Source organism: Strix aluco, chromosome 12 (genome assembly GCF_031877795.1).
Source record: "Strix aluco isolate bStrAlu1 chromosome 12, bStrAlu1.hap1, whole genome shotgun sequence".
Lineage (NCBI taxonomy): Eukaryota > Metazoa > Chordata > Aves > Strigiformes > Strigidae > Strix > Strix aluco.
This window is the reverse complement of record NC_133942.1, coordinates 25497783-25517955: the sequence shown is the minus strand read 5'-3', so window position 1 is coordinate 25517955 and position 20173 is coordinate 25497783. Positions and strand designations below refer to the sequence as shown.

Here is a 20173-nt window from a genome sequence, read left to right as displayed (position 1 = left end):
GGCTTCTTTGTCCCGTTTAATTCCCTGACTTTAACCGAGATATTTGGTATTAATGCTGTCCGCTTTTTTCCAGAGTAATGACATTTCAATTTAGATCCATATGATATACTGCAGTGGTCAAAAAAATGACAGGGGAACAAATTGTTACTAGCTAGTAAAACAGAAGCAGAAAGGTCTCTCTCAGTTCATCTTTCAGAGCAAGGTAGGATTTTGCACAACAAATCAGTATTGTATCAATGAAGTACTGTTTTATCTTAAGATTGAATCATGCACATGACTATGGTTTGAGAAATAGGTGCTTTTTTTTTTTTTTTATACCAGACTGTAACACATGGTACGGTAAGCCAGGACTTAAAGTGGGCATACCTTCTTGGTTTCTCTTCTTTAAGAAGAAAAAAGACCTACAGAAAACAACAGAAGATCGTAATGACAACTGATGGACATTCTCATCCAGGTTACTAAGTTTTACATTGTTCTGGTCACAGAAAAAAAAAAAAAACAACAAAACCACCCTACACAAAGTGAAAGGAAGAGAAAGAAACAAATATTATTTATAAGTCTCAGGACAAAGCCAGCTTCCATTACAACAGGAAAACAATTTGATCTAAAATATGGAAGAGTAAGAAAAGATTTCATGGGGTACCTGGAAGATTCTATTCCATAAAACAAAAGCTTGTATTCCATAGATATGCAGTCAATGCATTTTAAACATATAAATGTACTTTTTTATACAGCATATCATTCACCTCAGTCTCATAGCTGCAGAATAAAACCAAGTCAAATAGCTCAAAAAATCCAACAAAGAAGTAGTTCTTAAAATGACAAGTTCTGTTTCTAAACCAGCTAAAAATTCTTTGGCAGAATAAGAAGTTGATTTAGCTACAGGGTATATGAAGGGTTAAAATTTGCTCTGTGGTGTCTTGAGAGGAATAAAGGACATGAACTGTCCTCTTTGTCTGCAAACAGCATGGCACTGTGTGAAAAAATACGGTCTGCTCACACACCTCGAAACCTGGTCTTTTCATTACAGAGTTTGTCTTCACCGACCTTACTATTATACTCCTGTTATGATCAATAATAAACACTAACTACTGATTCATACTGCATCAGGAAAATCCACTATGCTGAATAGAGCCCAAGCAAAGCTGGTAAAAACCTGGTTGGCTTCTGGCATCCTGGAACAGAGGATGTAAACAGACTTTTCTTTTCCACTTATAACAAAATTGGGATGCAGCCTAAGAGCAAGCAGAACAAGAATAGGCAACGTTCTTCATCCTTCTCAAAGTTGCTGCCTATTATTTTATAAAAGGTGAAATATTTGTGGAACATTAATCATATTTTTAACACATATGCTTCAGCATAGCTCTTGTGACTTCTTTTACTTCCAGGCTTATGCCTGAAGTCAGAGTGTTGAGAGTGAATTAAGAGCAAGCAATGTTTGCAAGCAAAAGAATGCTCAATGAGACTGCATGCAATTTTCAAGGCATGCAAATGGCATCTCAGAATATTACAAAGCTCTTGCTAGAGCCAAGGCTGCCTTGTTTTCACATATTATGAAGTAGAGGAAGGAACCATCCTGGGACACTTTTCAATATCAAAGGCATGTTTCTAGACGTAGAAACACTTGTTACCATTCAGCTCTTACACTGAGTATCTGTAACCATTTATTTAACAAGATTTGAAGTGTGACTGCCTGCCTTCTCTGCCCACACAACCACAGCTTTTTAAGTGCCCTCTTACAGAAACTTCATTCAGATGACTTGGACATTCTTCTCATTGAACAGCCTTCAAACCAACAATGTATAAACGAGCTAGAAGGCTTGTTTACTGGCTCAGCCTACAAAACATCAAGAAATAATGAAATTATCATTGGAATCTGGAACATTTTCATTCAATTTAAATAAGGTTTAATTCTCTGTAGAAGAATCTTGATCTCATAGCCAGCCATATATATGTTTTATCCAATGCCTAACCCATGCTTTTTATCGGAGATAATTGAAAGGATTATAAATAGCTGCAAACGCAGAACTCAATTTATTTGAACCCAGTTTCTGACAACGCCATAGTAAATTAAAAGCTGTGTTGTTACAAACACACAAAGATCTGCTAAATGGAGCAGATTTATGTTCTCTCATGCGAGTTCCATTCCATTGCAGCTATATAGTCATATGATCTGTTCATCAGTTTACAGTCTACCATTTCTCTGTCAAATACTCATTTTCTAAAATGGTATTTCTACACATGGAATCAATTTTAAGTCATTATAGGTCTCATCCATTTATTTTTGTAAAGATTCACATAGGGTTGTTCTTACAGTTTTAAATTGGTGTAGGTTAAAACTCTAGGAAATAAGGAACTGTTTTTTGAGAAGCACATAGGAATAAGTCAATTATTTGAAGGAGCTACAAGATGTCATTCAGCGATTTTCCTGGTTTTATCCAGTTCTCCCAATAAACCATCATGACCCCATTTTTTATTTTCACTCTGCTTGTTTATTGGCTTAAATAAATTTACATGATAAAGTTGAACACAGATGGGTTAACCCATTCTAACCCATTCTAAGCATAAGGAATACAGTTGAAATGTTTCAGCACTAAAGTACAGACTATATGCTAGATGGTTATAGAGCAGGAAGCTGGAAAGTGTTATGGATTGTGAGAGAAGAAATAAAAGAAATTGTTGAGGGGTTCCTTCTGTAAAGAAAGAACACAATGACACTTCCTTCAACTTCTTACCCATAGCAAGTCTGAATACAGACTTTTGTCAATCCACTTGATGGTGAACAGGTAATTTGGATTGATTTCAAGGATGCTGTTGACAACAAAGCATTGTCAAAATAAAACTTGTCAGTTGCGAGCATCATGTATAAAACTAATGTGTCACGTAGGTGGGGGGCGGATTGGGCTGGGTTAAGAATGATAGCTTTTTAAATAATACAAGCAGTGTATTTTAGTTACATGTCTGAACAGCAGATCCTTACAGATTCCTTTTTTTTTTTTTATTTTATCAAATCCAGCATTCTGTTTTGATAAAGAAAGAAAATCGAATCATCTTAAAAAAAGAATTCAGTATTTAAAAAGAATAGCTAGATCACTGTTGACCTCCTGTTCAGATCCCAGTAAATGAAGCTGTAGAGCAGCAGCCCTCTCCATTCAGAGGTAGCTTTGTGGATGCAGACTGTTCCCTCAAAAAAGCAAGAAACAGGCAGAACCATAGCCCTGCTTAACCTTTACACTATTAGTCAACTACAGGGGCCTGTGTGTATTGGAAGGGGACAGGGAAGAAGATGAGACTAAAGTGCAGTCTCCCTCTATAAAAAGGCATACGGCAGCTGTGCATTCATGACACCAAGACAGTAGGGGAAAGCAAAACAAAACCAAAACGTCTTTTTCTGCAGCAATACCATTCCGTATTCCTGCCAAAGTCACTACTGGCTACAGGCAGAAACATCTATTTGTGATACGCAAAATACTTCACAGAAATTTAATTAATCACACATACAAACAAAATGTAAACAATCCACTCTGCAGCCTCAGAAACTAAGGCTAAGAGAGATTCTCTTACTACCAAGAACCTAGGCAATCAACAACAGAATAACTAGAATTCAGATCTACAGATTTCTCAAGAATGGTCTTTCACTAGTCTCATAGTCGCCTGGGAACAAGGTTATCCTGACATAACTGTACTTACCATCAGTGTTTGTCTGTTGGGCAAAACCTATGCTACCTTACTTTAGACAAGCATAACTGCGTATACTCCAGATTGCTTCACTAGTTTGCTATAACGGTAGCATTATACTGACAATCTCAGATGACCTAATTCAGGAGAACTTAATTTGAAACAATTATCTGCTCCTTTATATTATTAAATTTTCCTAGTATTCTTAAATACTGCCATTTTTATTCTGTGTTACTGGCGAGTCTTTCAAGGTAAAGTGGTTCTCATCTACACAGATGAGCTGCCTGCAGACCCTGACAAAGACAGGGACAACAGCAAGGAAGTAGTTCTGCTGTCTCTTTTGGATACTCTTTGTTCCAGGAGTTCCTCAGGTCTTCACCTGCAGAGTTCTGCTCTATCCTATCACCCCCCTCAATATTCACATGACAGCATGAAGAGCTATCAGCACTCTCTCCTTTTGGCTAGAATGCTATTCCTATTGTCCATCAATATACTTTGGAAACTTCACTATATCTGCTTATTTATCTGGTGATATTTCTTTACGGATCCTGCTAGTAATGTATCTAACCACCAGTAAACATGTTGTCTTTCTATTTATGGGGAATGTTACCAATACAACTAACCACCAAACTGCTGTTTCAAACCCCAGTCTAAAGAGACTACAATCTGCTTATTTTTTTAACCCACAAGGCATACTGCTGTCCTGAAGAGCTTGCACGTATACTCATCACGTACACTATGGAATCCAATCTAAAACTTTAACAGTCATAATGCAAGACTGGTCATTCATAGCTGTTACTTGACTCGTTTGTTCTTTCAGCATACAACTTCAGCGAGTTTAAGGATAACAACAGATGCAAGCTGCACATGCTTAAAACTGACTTTGGCTCATTGTGATTTAGAACAGCATCTGAAACAGAAACCACATATAGAACTTTGTATATTAGTGATTTAACTCTGTGATTTAACAGTTATTTGCAATTAAACTACTCTAATGTACAGATGCATATTGTCTTCAGGACTGCTTAGAAGAAAATGTAAATTCCCAGCTAGCTAGGATGAGTTCTAGAGAGAAAAGTAGTCTTAACTGCTCCCCTACTGCTATGGCACTGTGAGAAAAGAGGATTTTTTTTGCAGTCAAAGATTTTTTTCCTCAGTTACTGTTGAAGACAGACATGAGTTGAAAAAAAATAAACGTTTATCCTGCAATAATTTTTCTCACTTTTTTAGTTACACTATTCTCCACACCTTTATGTGTATTTGTAACATTTGTGTTTCTCTGAAAAGTCTTGTTACAGCAACTGTGAGGATAAAGTTGCCAATCAATTATTGATGAACTACTAAAAATTGTTGAAGACATTTAGAACACTATTTATTTCTTTAGAAACAAATGTGTAGCATGGTATTTATATTAAAAATATTGAAGCCATTATCCTTAAAGGACAATGGCCTTGACTAGAACTAAAAATAAAAGGAAGAGATTTGCCAAATATAGTAGATTAATACTTAAATGTAAAAAGCTATTGAACAGATTCCTAAAGTTAAAATGTGCTCCATTTAGAGAGCTTAGTATAGTGTATTTGAATATATTAATGCACACAATGGTTAAGAGACTGCAGATGATTTGGAACACAGCTTCAATATTATTTGGCTAAATGTAGTAACCTTTTTTTCCTTATTGTTTCTATTTATTTCCTCAACTTTTTAAAGAAAAAGAAGAAAAAGAAGAGAATGTAGTGTATAAAGAAGGTGGCAATAGTGAACCCAAGAGTCCTTCTCCCTCCTTTTATAGCTGTATGTATGATGTATGTTGTCCTACATAAACTTATTTTCAGTCAACATTCTCACTTCAAAAGCTGCTAAGATTTGGAGATAATTCCACTTAATAGTCCATTCCTATTTAAATGCAGGCTACAAAAACAATGGAAAACCCGGAGAGGGAACAGTTATTTGCTGACAATATGGGGATAATTGTATTACTAAGTCAGTACCAGGCATATTAGCTTCTAAGTATGAGTTAGACTATTACATGCATGCTATTATGTCAGATTACCACAAATATACAAAAGATTTACTGTACAGAGTACTGAATAATCAGAATCTATTTAATGCCTTTAAAAAATAGAAAGAATCAACATGCATTTGACCATATCTCAGCTCTGTCCTGAATTTTGTCTTTTTGTTTTTCATAAGGAGTTTTCTTTAGAGCATTATACCTTGAGAGCCCAAGTGATTTAATTTACACTGAAGCATAACACATATGCAGAAGATACATTTACAGTATACTAAGTGTACATTCAAAGTCCTATATAACCTTTCAAATTTTTCAGCAACTTTAAACCAACTAAATCCATCAGAAGATACATAAAAATCCCTCAATTTTCTTCCAGGTATAGAATTTTAATCATCTCATTGTACCGGCCTGAGCCTTGGGATGGGCAATTCTCTGCCCTGAATTAGATCTCTTCTGGACAGAAACCACCATGGAGTTTGTGACCATGTGTGCAATACATCACTCTATATAACACAGAGATACAGAGATAATAGAGAGCTGTGACTTCTCTGTTTGTTTGTTTTTTGGGGTGACTTTGTTTTTTACCTACATACAAAAATTCTCTGTGAAATATTTAGATTAAGGCACCAAATTTAAATGGGCAAAATGTTACTTGTAAGCTCTCTGGATTCCATCCTTCCCCCACAAAGAGGTTTAAAATATCTTCTAAAATGTAGTTTAATAATTCCCTTAAATTTTTAGAACACAAAAGTATGAAATAGACAGGTTTTGATAAAGAGGTCTTTCATTTGATAAATGGTAGCAATCATCTGTGACATTTACATTTGAAAAATGCCACAAGCACAAACCACTACAACTACTGTTGACAGCAACATACACTAGGATGAGTAGGCACACACAGCTAGGAGCTGTGTTTGCTAAACATCTGAAATGACATTCATTGATAAGAATAGAAGATGTTAAACATAATTCTAAACATGACGCAAAAATTTTATAAGCAAAAATTCTCTGCTTTCTTCGCTTCAATATACTGACAACTATGGAGTGATACTTAGATTTCCACCTGAAAGTAAGAAAATCTGCTTCAGAGCTATCAACCTAATTGAATGACACAGATGAGAAAAACAAAACCTGTACAAGAACCTTCTTAGATGCCAAAGAATTTTTATGCTTCAGAGCTTCTGTTTTACTTTAACGGTCTCACAAGACACAATCTAGTATACTACTTCATTCTTCCTAGATTTTCACAACACTACAGTTAAAAGAAAATTTGGAATTTTCAATCCTCCTTGACACACTTCAATGAATTGAGAGATATTCTGAGCTATCAGTTTTCTCCTCCTTGATAATACTCTGGAATCCCAGCACTTCACCTGTGATTTCCTAAGTGTTTCCACAGTAATATGTAGTTATTATGATAATGTTGAGCTGACATCACTGCAGGATCAAGCAAATGGTATAGTGACAGAAAACCTTTATACAACTCTCTTCAGGTTGTGTAAATTCCACTGAAAAAACCCTCATTTATATTGCATCATGACTTCTTTCTACATTAAAGGTCTTTGAGATGATGGTTAAGCATAATTTCTATCATAATATCATTTATAAAAGTAATTTATGATGAATAAAAGATGGTTTAGCCTTAAATACTACTTTTTGCTCTTAGTGCTTTTAGACTTAACAGCATTCTCTCAACACTTTTCTCAGTATGCTGATTTATATGGTAAGAAGTAGCACTGTTTTTTAGAACACTCAAATATGTCAAGTAACCTTAAATTTTCAATTGCCAAATCATATTTGTGTATTACACTAAAGGCATCTATTTTATATAATCACTAACAGCTTTGTTCAGGAAACAAGATTATATCACCGACTGTGAAAAATATGTACAACTTTATGATCAGAGTTTAATTTCACATCAGAAAACAATTAAATAATGTTATACCAATGAATGCTTTTAAGGCACAAGAATTCCTGTCAGCCAAGGGTTAACGTCAGTATTAAGATACTGGAACTGATATTAACCCTTTTTGTATCAACGTGTTATAAAAAAAAAAAAATCTTACTTGAAACTGGGCTGCATTCAAATTAGAAATGCAACAGAATGTTTTAAGAGATTTCAGGACTACTGAATAATCAGATGAGAATTATTTTTAATGTCTTAAATGTTTTAAATCTATTTTTTACAAGACATGCCCACTGTAAGACAACTATTTGTGTCCTTAGTTTAAGGGCACATAGCTTTATGTTCTATTTAACTTATTACATAAAATCAGTAGTCAGCTGAAAGAAAATATTATTAATAAGACAAAAAAGGCAATAGGACCCAGATGCCTAAAGAAAGTTGGGGGTTAACACATACAGTCAGATTTTTATATCTGCATAATAATTCTTCTTAAAGCAAAATGAACCATCAATCTCATAGTAAGAAATTAGTTTCAGCTACTATCACTTGGCCTCTGCAATTGCAGAAGGCAAAATACTAATGTTATCTCCTTGAGCCTAAAAGGATGGACAAAAAAGTAATAAATAGCTATGGGGGTTTCTTAGGTTGTGGACTGGGGGAGGTACATGAGAGAGGGTATTCTTACACATAGGTTTAGCTGTGGAACAGAATGAAGCATGTATTCTAGGCAAGCTGCCTCTTCAAAAGAAGGCTACAGGGTGTTCATCTTGAAGATTAATCAAGACCCAGAAATACACAAGCATCCATAAAGCTCAATTTATTACTAATCCTATCATGAACTAGGAAAAAAGTACTGGCAGATAGAAGCAAAACATACTATATTTCCCCCCTGTATTCATATATCTAAATGATTTTATTTACCTTTTTATACTGATTAAAATGTTCCAACTCATTGTGAAATCAAATACCATACCATCTTACTCAACTTACATTGTGAACTTACCAACATTACAAAATAAACCCCCCACTTTTCAATGAAGTGTTGATTCTTAAGTCCACGAGCTCAGACAGTTTCATCAACATTATAGCATTAGAAAGCAAATCAGTTACAAATCAATGCATTGCATTAGCTAGAACAGTGGGAGGTACATTCAGAATGAAAATAAGGAAAGGAAACAAAGGAAACCGAAAAATGTACGTAGACTAGATACAAAAATACAAAGAGGATACATACCTGGATTATATTCTTCTTAAAAATAAAATAGAAATTACATACCACCATCTTTATATTATTTTCCATTTATGCAGAAATACTGTACACAACTCCATTACTATTTTGCTGTTCTTCCTTCAGCCTTAAAAATGGTACAATACAACATGAGGCTGCTTCTCAGTAATTCAACTCAAGTGCAATCAGGCACGCTGTTAGTCCGCAACGGTATCTGTTCTAAATTCCACCGTATTCCCTAGGCAGCATTAAACGTTGGTTTTTTTTTTCTCCCTCTCCTGTTTTTTTTTCCCCCCTCCTACAACTTGTGCTAACAGCTAAGAGTAATCATGTTGTTAGCTACTAATTCATTCTGCAGCTCAGCTTTATTTCTCCTCTGTAATAGCGTAACGGGAGCCAGCGTCCTACTCATGCTCAAATACAATATCAACATGAGAGAACAGTAATCATCCTGGTGTTTTATGTGCTGGTAACTTCACCCGTTGCTGTTTTCTCCTGTCACTGCTTCTGAATGCAGTATTCGCTGCAATAGCCACAGCCCTCCTGCGTAGAAGGCAGCCCCTCTGCTTCACAGAGAGAGTAAAATAGGCTTATTGAGAAACCTTGCTCACAGAAACAGCACATGCAGTGCATCGTGAGAGCTAGCAGGTGCATCAGTGGCCACAAGGATAACAGTGTGAGATAGTGTCTGTTGCTTGCTAGGGCCATGTTTCACCTAACCTTTTATTTATCAGTCTGACATGACCCAAACAATTGTATAGCTATTTCTTTCAGCATTGCTTTCATCAACAGCTGATGGTTTTTAGTAATGAATCTGCTAAATAGATTCATAATTATTATAATTCCATGACTGTTTAAGGATGCTCCAGATAATAAGAAGCATATCAGTCTGTTTTCCATTAAAAGTATTTTGTATGTTCCCCATTAATACCTAGACAGTAGGACTCAGTCGTTTGTTTACTGGGATCCAAATAAGAGAATGGATTATTATTGTGCATGCAATGAGTAAATTATCCTGTACAGAATACAAAGGGTGTTTCTTAAAATGTTAACTGATGAAATAGTGTAAGGCCATGTTCAGCATTACATATACTGAAGATATATTTAAAACTCTGACACATGAGGAACTACAGAAATACATCCAGAATGATCCTATATAAAACCATTCCACATACAAAGTATACACATAACCTCAATGTAAAAGTTTCACAAAATGTGTACATGCCTAAAACCACAGGTATACCATTATTCCCCTTCATCTTGGGAGACAGCAGCACTGAAATGCCATATAAAATACAAAGTTTTCAGCTAGTAAATTACGTTTGCTTCCTGCATAAAAATAAACACAATTTTGTATTTTCTGGTAATAGCTGACACATTTGTAACACAGAAGCTTGTAATTCAGTTATTTACTTCAAAAATATATTAAGGATACCTTGAATAAAAGGCAGCACTTAAAAGAATTTAACAATTTCTAGTGATACTTATTTAAAGCTTATTGGTTGTAGCTTTCACTTTATGCAACCCTTGTATTATTGTTAGTGATGTGATCTTGGGATACAGTGGTTTTTAAGTACAATTTATAAATGGAACAGTTCTAGAAGCAAATATCTTACAGTGGTAAAATTAATATTTTGGATTTTTTTGGTATATCATCGTAAAAATAATTACAGACCATCATATTTATTATGTCCTGCTGAAATGAATGCAACCTATAAATACTCCATTAATTAGATTTATAGTCAAGAACCAGATGAATGAATGCTTTATTATTCAAATGCTATTGTAGTTATTAGCCTGTGGCAATTACTTAATATTCTATCTAAACTTAAACAAACTGATGCTTCAAATCTGCCCCGTTGCATGCCAACAAAAAATACAATAAAACTTTTATATAAGTGCAAAATAGGAAATATTCCACTGATATCAGTACTCACTGATATAGTCCTAATTACATGAGATGTAATAGTAATGCCTCTCAAGATCAACAGGACTGCTCATGTAAGGATTAAAAAAAAAAAAGAAAAAAAAAATCAGGCAGCCTAATCAAGCATGGCCACCCACAGTAGATATGCACTTAGAACAGAAATAAATGGGGTTTTTAAGATTAAGCAGATGGTCTTGAGAGTACAGACAGTAAAAACAGTAAATATTGGGAATGTTTTGCAAAAAAAAAAAAAGTTTTGTCTCTTAATAAAAAACTGTTTGCAGGTAACGTTTACTCATAACACTGACATTAATGTTGTTACCTTGAAGCAAGTTCCTAAGTACTCACCCTGTTTATACTAATCTGTTACATTACCAGATGTTGAATGTTTCTATTTGAAGCCACTTATTTGATAGGTCAGCACAAGCATGGAATTTTTCTCTGCCAAATGTATCATTCGGTTGATATTTAAGAAGGAAGACCAAACCAAACCAAAAATTAATCCAAAGACCTTCAGAACTAATTATGATTTATCTACCCTGGAATTACAATTCCATGCAGAACTTGCCCAAGTCAGCAAAATGCTGACTTTGCTCATAATGATACTGGCCAATCAAGAATCTAGTTTCATGTATAAATACATACTTGCAACTGGAGCTACCCAAATTCATCTTCACAACAAATTTATGTTGCATCTCTGTTCACATGATCCCCACATAGATATGATGATGAGAACTTTCGATAGTAAATATATGAGCAAAGGTTTTCATCTGTATAGTAGGTAAAATCCTCACAGTTCTGGTAACCCAGAGATACTTGTAAGCCAATGACGAGTGAAACTGCTGTGCATCTTGGAAAGGCAACCATGTCAGCCTTCAATAAACTAGCACAAAGGACCAGTTTGCACACATGGGCCACTTGCATTTTTGTGGTTACTCGCCAGTAACCTCACATGTTGATGAAGCTGCCATTAAAGCACCACACCTTTAAGGGTTCACACTGATTTACTACTGTACTTCACAAACACAGTGGTGAAGATATAAATCCTACATGTAGAAGGAAAAGGAAAAATACAGACCATGTCCAGAGATGTTACAATTTGTTAGAGAATTCTAGCCAATCCTTGTATCTTGATGTAGAAAACCAACAAACCCCACCAAAACCAAACACCATCACCACCACCACACCACCCCAAAAAAACCCAAACCCCAATGGGCAGCTCTAAGTCTTCATGAAGAGAACAGCTATCCTGTATGCCTATTTCCATGACTGTGTGATCACGACTTTCAGAGATGATTTTTGAAATTCTTAGGAATAAAAGTCTGTTCTGTGAAAATATTTCACTAATTTCCATCTCTATTTTTAAATAATAAAACCAGTGTTAAATAACATAACTATTTTAGATATTATTTGACTATTTCTAGTGTTTAATACTTATATGGAAATATGACAATTATAAACTGATGCAACTTAGAAGTAATTTATATTTCATGATGGATTTATTTCAGCCTGAAAGTTGGAAAAGCTGTCACAGAATTAAGTTATCTTTCTCCCACCCCCCATCGCCCTGGTCTGCTTAAGGGATGGATTTTCTCTTTCATTAAAGAAACACAATAACTGTCGAATCTTAAATCTAATCAATCAAGTAAAAATAAATCTAATCATGTGCTGTTTGACATCTTTGTTGGTGACATGGACAGTGGGATCGAGGCACCCTCAGCAAGTTTGCCAACGACACCAAGCCGTGTGGTGGGGTGACATGCTGGAGGGAGGGGATGGGCCATCCAGAGGGACCTGGACAGGCTGGAGAGGTGGGTCCGTGCAATCCTCATGAAGTTCAACAAGGCCAAGTGCAAGGTCCTGCCCATGGGTCAGGGCAAGCCCAAGCACAAATACAGGCTGGGTGATGAGTGGATTGAGAGCAGCCCTGAGGAGAAGGACTTGGGGGTATTAGTGGATGGAAAACTGACTGTGAGCCAGCTCACAGCCCAGAAAGCCAACGGTATCCTGGGCTGCATCAAGAGAAGTGTGGTCAGCAGGTTGAGGGAGGGGATTCTCCTTCTCTACTCTGCTCTTGTGAGAACCCAATCTGGAGTACTGTGTCCAGCTCTGGGGACCCCAATGTAAGACAGACATGGACCTGCTGGAGTGAGTCCAGAGGAGGCCACAAAGATGCTCGGGGGGCTGGAGCACCTCCCCTGTGAGGACAGGCTGAGAGAGTTGGGGGTGTTCAGCCTGGAGAAGACAAGGCTCTGGGGAGACCTTATAGCGGCCTCCCAGTACTTAAAGGGGCTACAGGAAAGATGGGGAGGGACTCTTGATCAGGGGGTGTAGGGACAGGATGAGGGGTAATGGTTTTAAATTGAAACAGGGTTAGATATCAGGAAGAAATTCTTTCCTGTGAGGGTGGTGAGGCCCTGGCACAGGTTGCCCAGAGAAGCTGTGGCTGCCCCCTCCCTGGCAGGGTTCAAGGCCAGGTTGGACGGGGCTTTGGGCAACCTGGGCTAGTGGAAGGTGTCCCTGCCTGGGGCAGGGGGGGTGGAACTAGATGATCTTTAAGGTCCCTTCCAACCCAAACCAGTCTGTGATTCTACGGATCAGTTGTTAAATCATAACAGTTTGAGCTAATCAGATTGGGGGGGTGTGAAACTGGGAAGATTTGAAAGGAAGTTTCTCTAGTCAACCCGCCACAGACACCGCGCTGTCTTCCGCCGCAGCGATGTGCGGCCCCGCCCCGCGGCCCCCGGAGGCTCGTTCGCAGGCGGCCGCGGCCTGAGCCGGGGCCTGAGGAGCGGAGCAGCGCGGCCGTGCCGCTCCCAGCGCGCCCCCTGCCGGCAGCGCGGCGGCCTCGCCCGGCCCGGCCCGGCCCTCCCGCGCGGGGAGCGGCGCCGCGGGGCGGGGGGGCAGCGGCCGCGGGCGGAGCGGCACCGCCCGGCTTCGGCGGCGTCTGGGTTGAACCTGGGGAAAGTTCTCACCCCTCGAGCTCTTCATAGAATTTCTAGTCTATTGAAAATACAGAGAAACGCACAGAATAGAGCATCTCCAGCCCGGTTTCTTTGGAAGCACACACAGAGCTGGAAAGATATTCTTCTCCATACAAGACTTTTTTTTTTTTTATAGAGTGATTATTTTCCTTACAGTAAAGCTCTGTGTTTTCATCTAGAAAGACAACTTTATAATAAGAGGGTAAAATCATTATTCATGAGATACAAATCTTGATATTTCATAAGTGCATGGAACCCACCTGTGAGCGGCTTTAGATTTTATTTCAGATGACTACAATAAGTGTTTTAGAGTTTCTGAAGTTAGAAAGGCTAAGGCCATTTCTTAGTCCGCACTACAAGTTTTCCAGACACTGTTTCCTTAAACCAATTGCTAGGTTTATAAAATTATGCAATTTGAATCCTATTAGGTGAAGTAAAACCACGTTTGAAATTTTTAAAATAGCAATTAACACAGAACAGGCAAACAATTTAAAAACATGGTGACACCTTCCCGACAGCTGCAATTTAAACAAGTGGGCTGTGATTTCCAAAGGAATCACAAGATGGGATCACAGTGAAAAGCAAATATGGAGGTGGGGGGTGAAGCCCAACAACAACTAAAAGAAAAAAAAATAAAGGCCCATAACGAAGCATATTTCAGGAGGAAAAAGGGAGCTTTCTCCCCATCTGGATATATCAAGCATCCAAAGTCATAATATTATGCATTTGAAGTAGTAACTTACGAACGACATATGTTACTCCTGAAGTTTAATGCTCCCATTGTCTTCTTATGACTATTTTCTTCATTACTGCCCTCTAGGAACATGCCCATTCTACAGAGTATTTGATTTTCTTGTCTAGCAAAGTAGAATGCTTGCCAAAGAATTTTTTAAAATCAAGAATCTGACTCAGGTGCCACTTTTCATGTAAGGAACTGTTTTTTGGTTTGATGCTTTGCTGCTTTCTATTATTGTGTCCCTTTATGCTTTGCCATAATTACAACATTTTCTACAGTAACTGATCTCTTACAAATACTAGTATTAAAAGATTAAACAATTAATCACAGAAAAGACAGTATTTCTGTTTTTAAATATTGAATCTGACTATTGTTCTACTAAACTGTCTCCGATTCTGGAAGAAAACACCAAAAGTTTTGGCAGAATGTGAGTCTTCATTATTCTTCCACAACCACAATTTAACTAGCTAATTGTGCAGCTTTGTACTTTATGCAGAAGAATATGCTGATCTTCACAGAAATTAATGTAAAATGGTCAAGGACTCACATAAGCATTATATTTCAGGAATATTCTTACTTTTTTTTTCTTTTATGCTAAAATTGACCATTATCAGCTGCATTATGCAAATACTTATTTTTACTCTCTTCAAATTACATATAAACTTATTACTGGTGCTATTGACAGGAAAGTATAATGAACTCAGAGTAACATAATTTGCTTGCTTTTCACATTTGCCCCGTTACACAAGTCAATTTTTATTATTCCCTCTTAAAAGTAATTTATTTCTATTGATTCTTTGCGCCTTGGTTCAAGATAAAATAACCCTTAAAATATGCAAGTGCTGCCTCAGTTCTAACTATATGCATGAGACTTTCTGGGACCTTTCCTGTCTCAGATCTATCAGTATATGCATTCTAGTCCCAGCTGAGGAACTGACCGTTACCCTCAACCTGGGGGTTCAAGCTCCTGTGATCCAAGGTCTCCTCAAATACAGTACCAGTGTATGACCTTGGCTGAGTTTTACCGAGAAAGCTGTAATTATGATGTGAGCAGGACAAGAAGGGTGGAAGAGGGTGGGGAGACAAAAAAAACCCCACAAAACAAAGAGGGAAAAAAGGTAGCAGCTCAAGGATTTCAGAGGTAACATACTGGTATAAAAAGCTATATATAAAAGGGGAGAGGGGGGAGGAAAGAGAATCTGAAGATGGCAATTCAATATCAGCAAGGATCAGCCCATTTCAAGGAGAGGCAGCAGCACCCCTTCCTTGCTTTCCCAGCCCAGTGGAACATGAAAATAGAACAGAAACACTCGGTCTTATCAGGGTGATGCACGTACAGATGATTAGCTTAGTAACTTCCTAATCCTAGCTGACTGTTGTTCATATTAAGAAATAAATGGTTGCTCTGGACTCTTCAGTCATATTTACCCTGCTTGCAGAGTCTCTTTGCATATGGTAATACTCACTGGAACAAAAGTGACCTAGAATGGGAGAGTTACAGCACCTCCATTCCACACAACCCTCAGTCATATACTTAAGTTCAAGTATATACTTAACAGCACTAATTAAAAGTCATCTCAAGACTTGCCCTGAGTGGCAGCAGCATGGAAAGATTCAGCAATAAAGAGCACACTACCAAACTGGAAAAGAAAAATTTCTTCAGTAGTGAATTAAAACAACAAATCCCACTAATTTGAAAATGGGTAAGGAGGGTAGGTCACACGAAAGATCCGTAATGGTGAAGTAGGAACGCTAAGGCAGATGCTGCAAGAAGTTGAATGGTTGCAACAATCCTGCTCACAGTGCTAGGACTGCCAGAGCAAAGGGTTACACCATTTATCATAAACCTGGAAGCAAGGTAATTTGTTGCCCTGGACCTTTTTTCCCTGAGCCCTCTCTCTCTAGCCTTTGCTTAAGATTCCATCAATATAATTCATTAGCTTTTCAGTGTATGACCTGTCATTCTCTTTGCCAGGATTCTGAGTTCATCAGTGCTCCATTCTTAGCTGTTCACAGCTCTCTTTCCTATCCCAGATGTCCCACTGATATGATTGCTGGTTGTCCCACTATTTCTCTCTCTTCACCCTGGGATTTCTTTCCCTTTTTTGCCATCATGAGAGGTATTCTGTCAGTCCTTATAATTAACAACTCCAACTCCAACTCTAACATAATAGATTCTTGCTTTCACAATCCTAACTATTCATCTTCAGCACGTTCACTGCACTCCAAAAGCCAGCTTTTGCCTCCACAGAACGGTGCCCTTAAAGGACAGCCCAGTTGATTCATACTGGCTGGCTTATTTTTCCTGTTTTATGTGAAGCACACATTCTCACTTGTAAACTTTCTCTGATAAGAACCCTGTTGAGTTTCACAGTCTTCCAAACGTTACCTCAAATGTTCACAAAACGCTCTACAGTTCAATTACAAATATGCTCCAGGAGCTGTATAATTCTATAGCACATTGATATAGCCACAGGCTACCAATAAAACCAGTAATAAATCATTTAACATGAGTCCAAAGACAACCTGCAAATTGCTATAACATGGTTACTCAAAATAGATATTGAAACAGGAGGAAGGGAAAGAATGTTACAATGGTCCGTTTTTGAACTCTGAAGCAAAGGAGAGAATTGAAGTTTAATTGTGAAAGAGACTATGTGATATTCCTGTTTGTTGATTTTCTTTTATGACAGTCAAGAGAGAAAGCTTAGGTTTCTTAGCCTCTATTGTGAATCATGATATCTCACTTTCTGAAGAGGAAAGCAAAGTGATAATTCTTTTTCTGACCTTGCCTAACAGAATCCTCAAATAATGGTGCAGCAGCTCATAAAGGTTTCTCCCAGGGTCTATCATTCTTAGTACCTTCAATTAACTGAAGAAAGCAATTTTTAACTTTCACATGGATTTAAAGGAGTGAGGGGGGAATAAATCATAAAATACCTAAACTCACAATACCAAAGAAAGATTTAAGTTAAAATAAGCCTTCAAATAAGTTAACTGTAGCTTTCATCAGATAAAAGAAATCTCCATTTTCTTTTCTTCAGAATTCTACTGACTTTAAGATCCATTTTCCCCCAGAAAACTTTCAGAGGAAGTAATTCCAGAAAAAAACAAATATGCTAGTGAGTTACTTTAAAAGATAGGAAATAAAAGAAACAAAAGCAGGTTTTTGGTCAAAGTTGTGCTAAGCGTGATTTTATCTTTTTACATAGTATATATCCTGCACAAAAGCCATGAGACATGAAAAACAAGGAGGTGGAATAAATCTTAAAACATAACCCCATTATAATTAATCTGTGCTAAATAATTTACCAACAGGGGAGTATAAAACTTGCAATAGCTTCCATACAACTAGCAGCTATATTTATTGCTTTTTATTACTTTCCTTCATGCCTCTAATATGAGAGTTGTTATCCTGACTTATTAGCTGAATTTCTAATCCAGTATCTCTACTTAGAGCCATGTATTCCAGGCTGCAATCAGGATGAAGTCATGTGTGATTTTTATGTCATGAGTGAAGATGAAGCAATCTCACGTGATCTCTTTGAGGAAATAATTGATGCTATTTGCAAGCACTGTACTCCTCGGCCACAACACAAGTGAGATACATTCTTGAACTTCTGCCTTTACCAGTGAATCACCTTTTATCAAAGGAAACTTTCCAAATACCACTTTTTGAAAGCCTCAAGGGCAACGATGAAATGATCTTAGAACTTTTAGTCCAATCTCCCCACATTGACCTTTTTACCTTCTTCATGTAAACTCAAACAGTTCAGATACAAGATAGCCAAGACCATTTGTACCATAGAAGTAGAACTGCTTGATATAACCAATCAATACTTTTCTTCACATAATTAATAACGAAAAAGAGTGATTCATAAAGAAAAGACATCCCGGAAAGTCCTTTAACTCCTCAGGTATTTTGAGCTTCCTCAAAACATCAGTTAACATTCTAAACCACTGTCAAAATATCTTAAAGTTGACAAACTTGCATTGGTACTAAATTCACTTAAAGGAAGTGTACTTCAACATTTCTTCATTTTCAAATTGTCAGTTTGTCACTTTTTGTTTAAATATTTAATCTTTGAAATAAATTCACAGAACTTTAAGAAATGCAGCTTGTTTGCTGACAGTCATTTAGCTCAATCAATATGCTGATGGTCACTTCAATACCATGATTACTTTTGAATTGCATCAGGATACAAAATATTTATTATTAACACTTTGACACACTTGCATACAAAATATTACTTGAAACACAGGGTTAAAAAATTGTTCAACTGAAAGATTGATTTTAAAAATTTTGCAATTTCTTTGGGCCTATTAAAATCTTTTAAAGGGAAGCTTTGCATTACTCTCATAGCCCCATGGTTCCTAAACAAAGAATGATTTCTGCTCACCCAGTCCTAAATTCCCATTTCTGTCACTGTGTAATATCTGCTTCAGTATTAGTTTATCAAGTTTTGCTTCTGAATAAGACAGTAAATCAATAGTGCTGACAGAACTAAGCTACTGATAACTTCTGTGTTAGTGAGCACTCTCATACTGAGCATCACCACCATGTAGTTAACCATGAATCACAAAGAACAGCATAAGAACAATCCACAGTGAATATTTAATTCTACATCATCTTTTTTTTTTAATATTGGAACTCACACCAATATTTTTTGATGTAATGGCATAAACTGTGACATACGGATGTGCTATGCTCATTTTGCAAACTAAGAAATAAGTCATGTAGGGAAGATTTGCCTAGGCAAATCCACATCACTATCACTGTTGATACCCAGGTTATAAGACCAGTCAATATAGTGCCACTATTTTGCCATCTTTTGTTTCCAATATTATCGCTAAACACAATGTGGAATGATACAAGGGGTAACTCACAGGAGTAGTTTCCTGCTTAATATTAGCCTTAGGAATCAATTACTATGCTCTGTATTTCATAAAAATCGTATCTGTCTCAGAGAGGTGACAATTATTTATTCAAGCGATTATACTTCAGCAGCAAAACATTCTGAATGAAATACAGCTGATTGATCAAATCATAAAGTTACTGACCACATGAGATTAGTTATTTGGTTTTAAACTCAGAAATAAATTTATCCCACTGACTAAGGAATTAGACAACCACTGAAAGGTGACTGTTCACAGAATAAATTCTGAAAAAGCATTTTAAGCCTATTGTAATCTTTGTCTGCAAGACAAAACTGGATTCTTTGGCATATATGAATGTTGTGTTTGATGTCAGCTGGACCAAGATTTGTCCTGTCTGCTTTCTCTAGTGAGCTAACATTTGGTATTAAAAATAAATAAATAATAATAAAAAAAAAATCAAACCAGTTGACAGAGTAGGATGCAGAAACTGAGATCATGTGAATCAGAAAAGCCCTCTTCCCAGGAAATCACAGTATAAACAGGTGTTTTCTTCCACTATTTTCATACAGGCTCAGTCTATGAATTATCACAAAGGCAACAGACTTCAGTAAAGAAGAAGTAGGAATTGGTCCCCAAAAGAGCAGGAAAAAAATAGCTCAGAAGAAACTGTTGAAGGTGTGTCTTGGATGGGGTTCAACTAGTATTTACCCAAGATTAAGCAGTATTTCCAAAAGGCCTACACACAAATGAAATGGGAAGATAAGGCTATGACATTTCACTTTTTTGGTAGGTCACTGCACACACTAAAGACATCACTTCTGT

The 20173-nt window shown here is 36.9% G+C and overlaps 1 protein-coding gene across 3 annotated transcripts in view; it reads right to left on the bottom strand.

Annotated features, from left to right (window-relative positions):
- UNC13C (unc-13 homolog C) overlaps positions 1–9387 on the bottom strand; it is a 164524-nt gene extending 155137 nt beyond the window's left edge. Inside the window, exons 1-2 of one of the 3 annotated variants that reach the window (XM_074836988.1) lie at positions 8833–9387; positions 367–401 (exon numbers count right to left, since the gene is read on the bottom strand). The gene's annotated coding sequence lies outside the window, so the exon portion shown is untranslated. The remainder of the gene's footprint in view (positions 1–366; positions 402–8832) is intronic. The other 2 variants (XM_074836990.1, XM_074836989.1) reach the window with 2 other exon arrangements.
- Positions 9388–20173: the final 10786 nt, after the last annotated feature.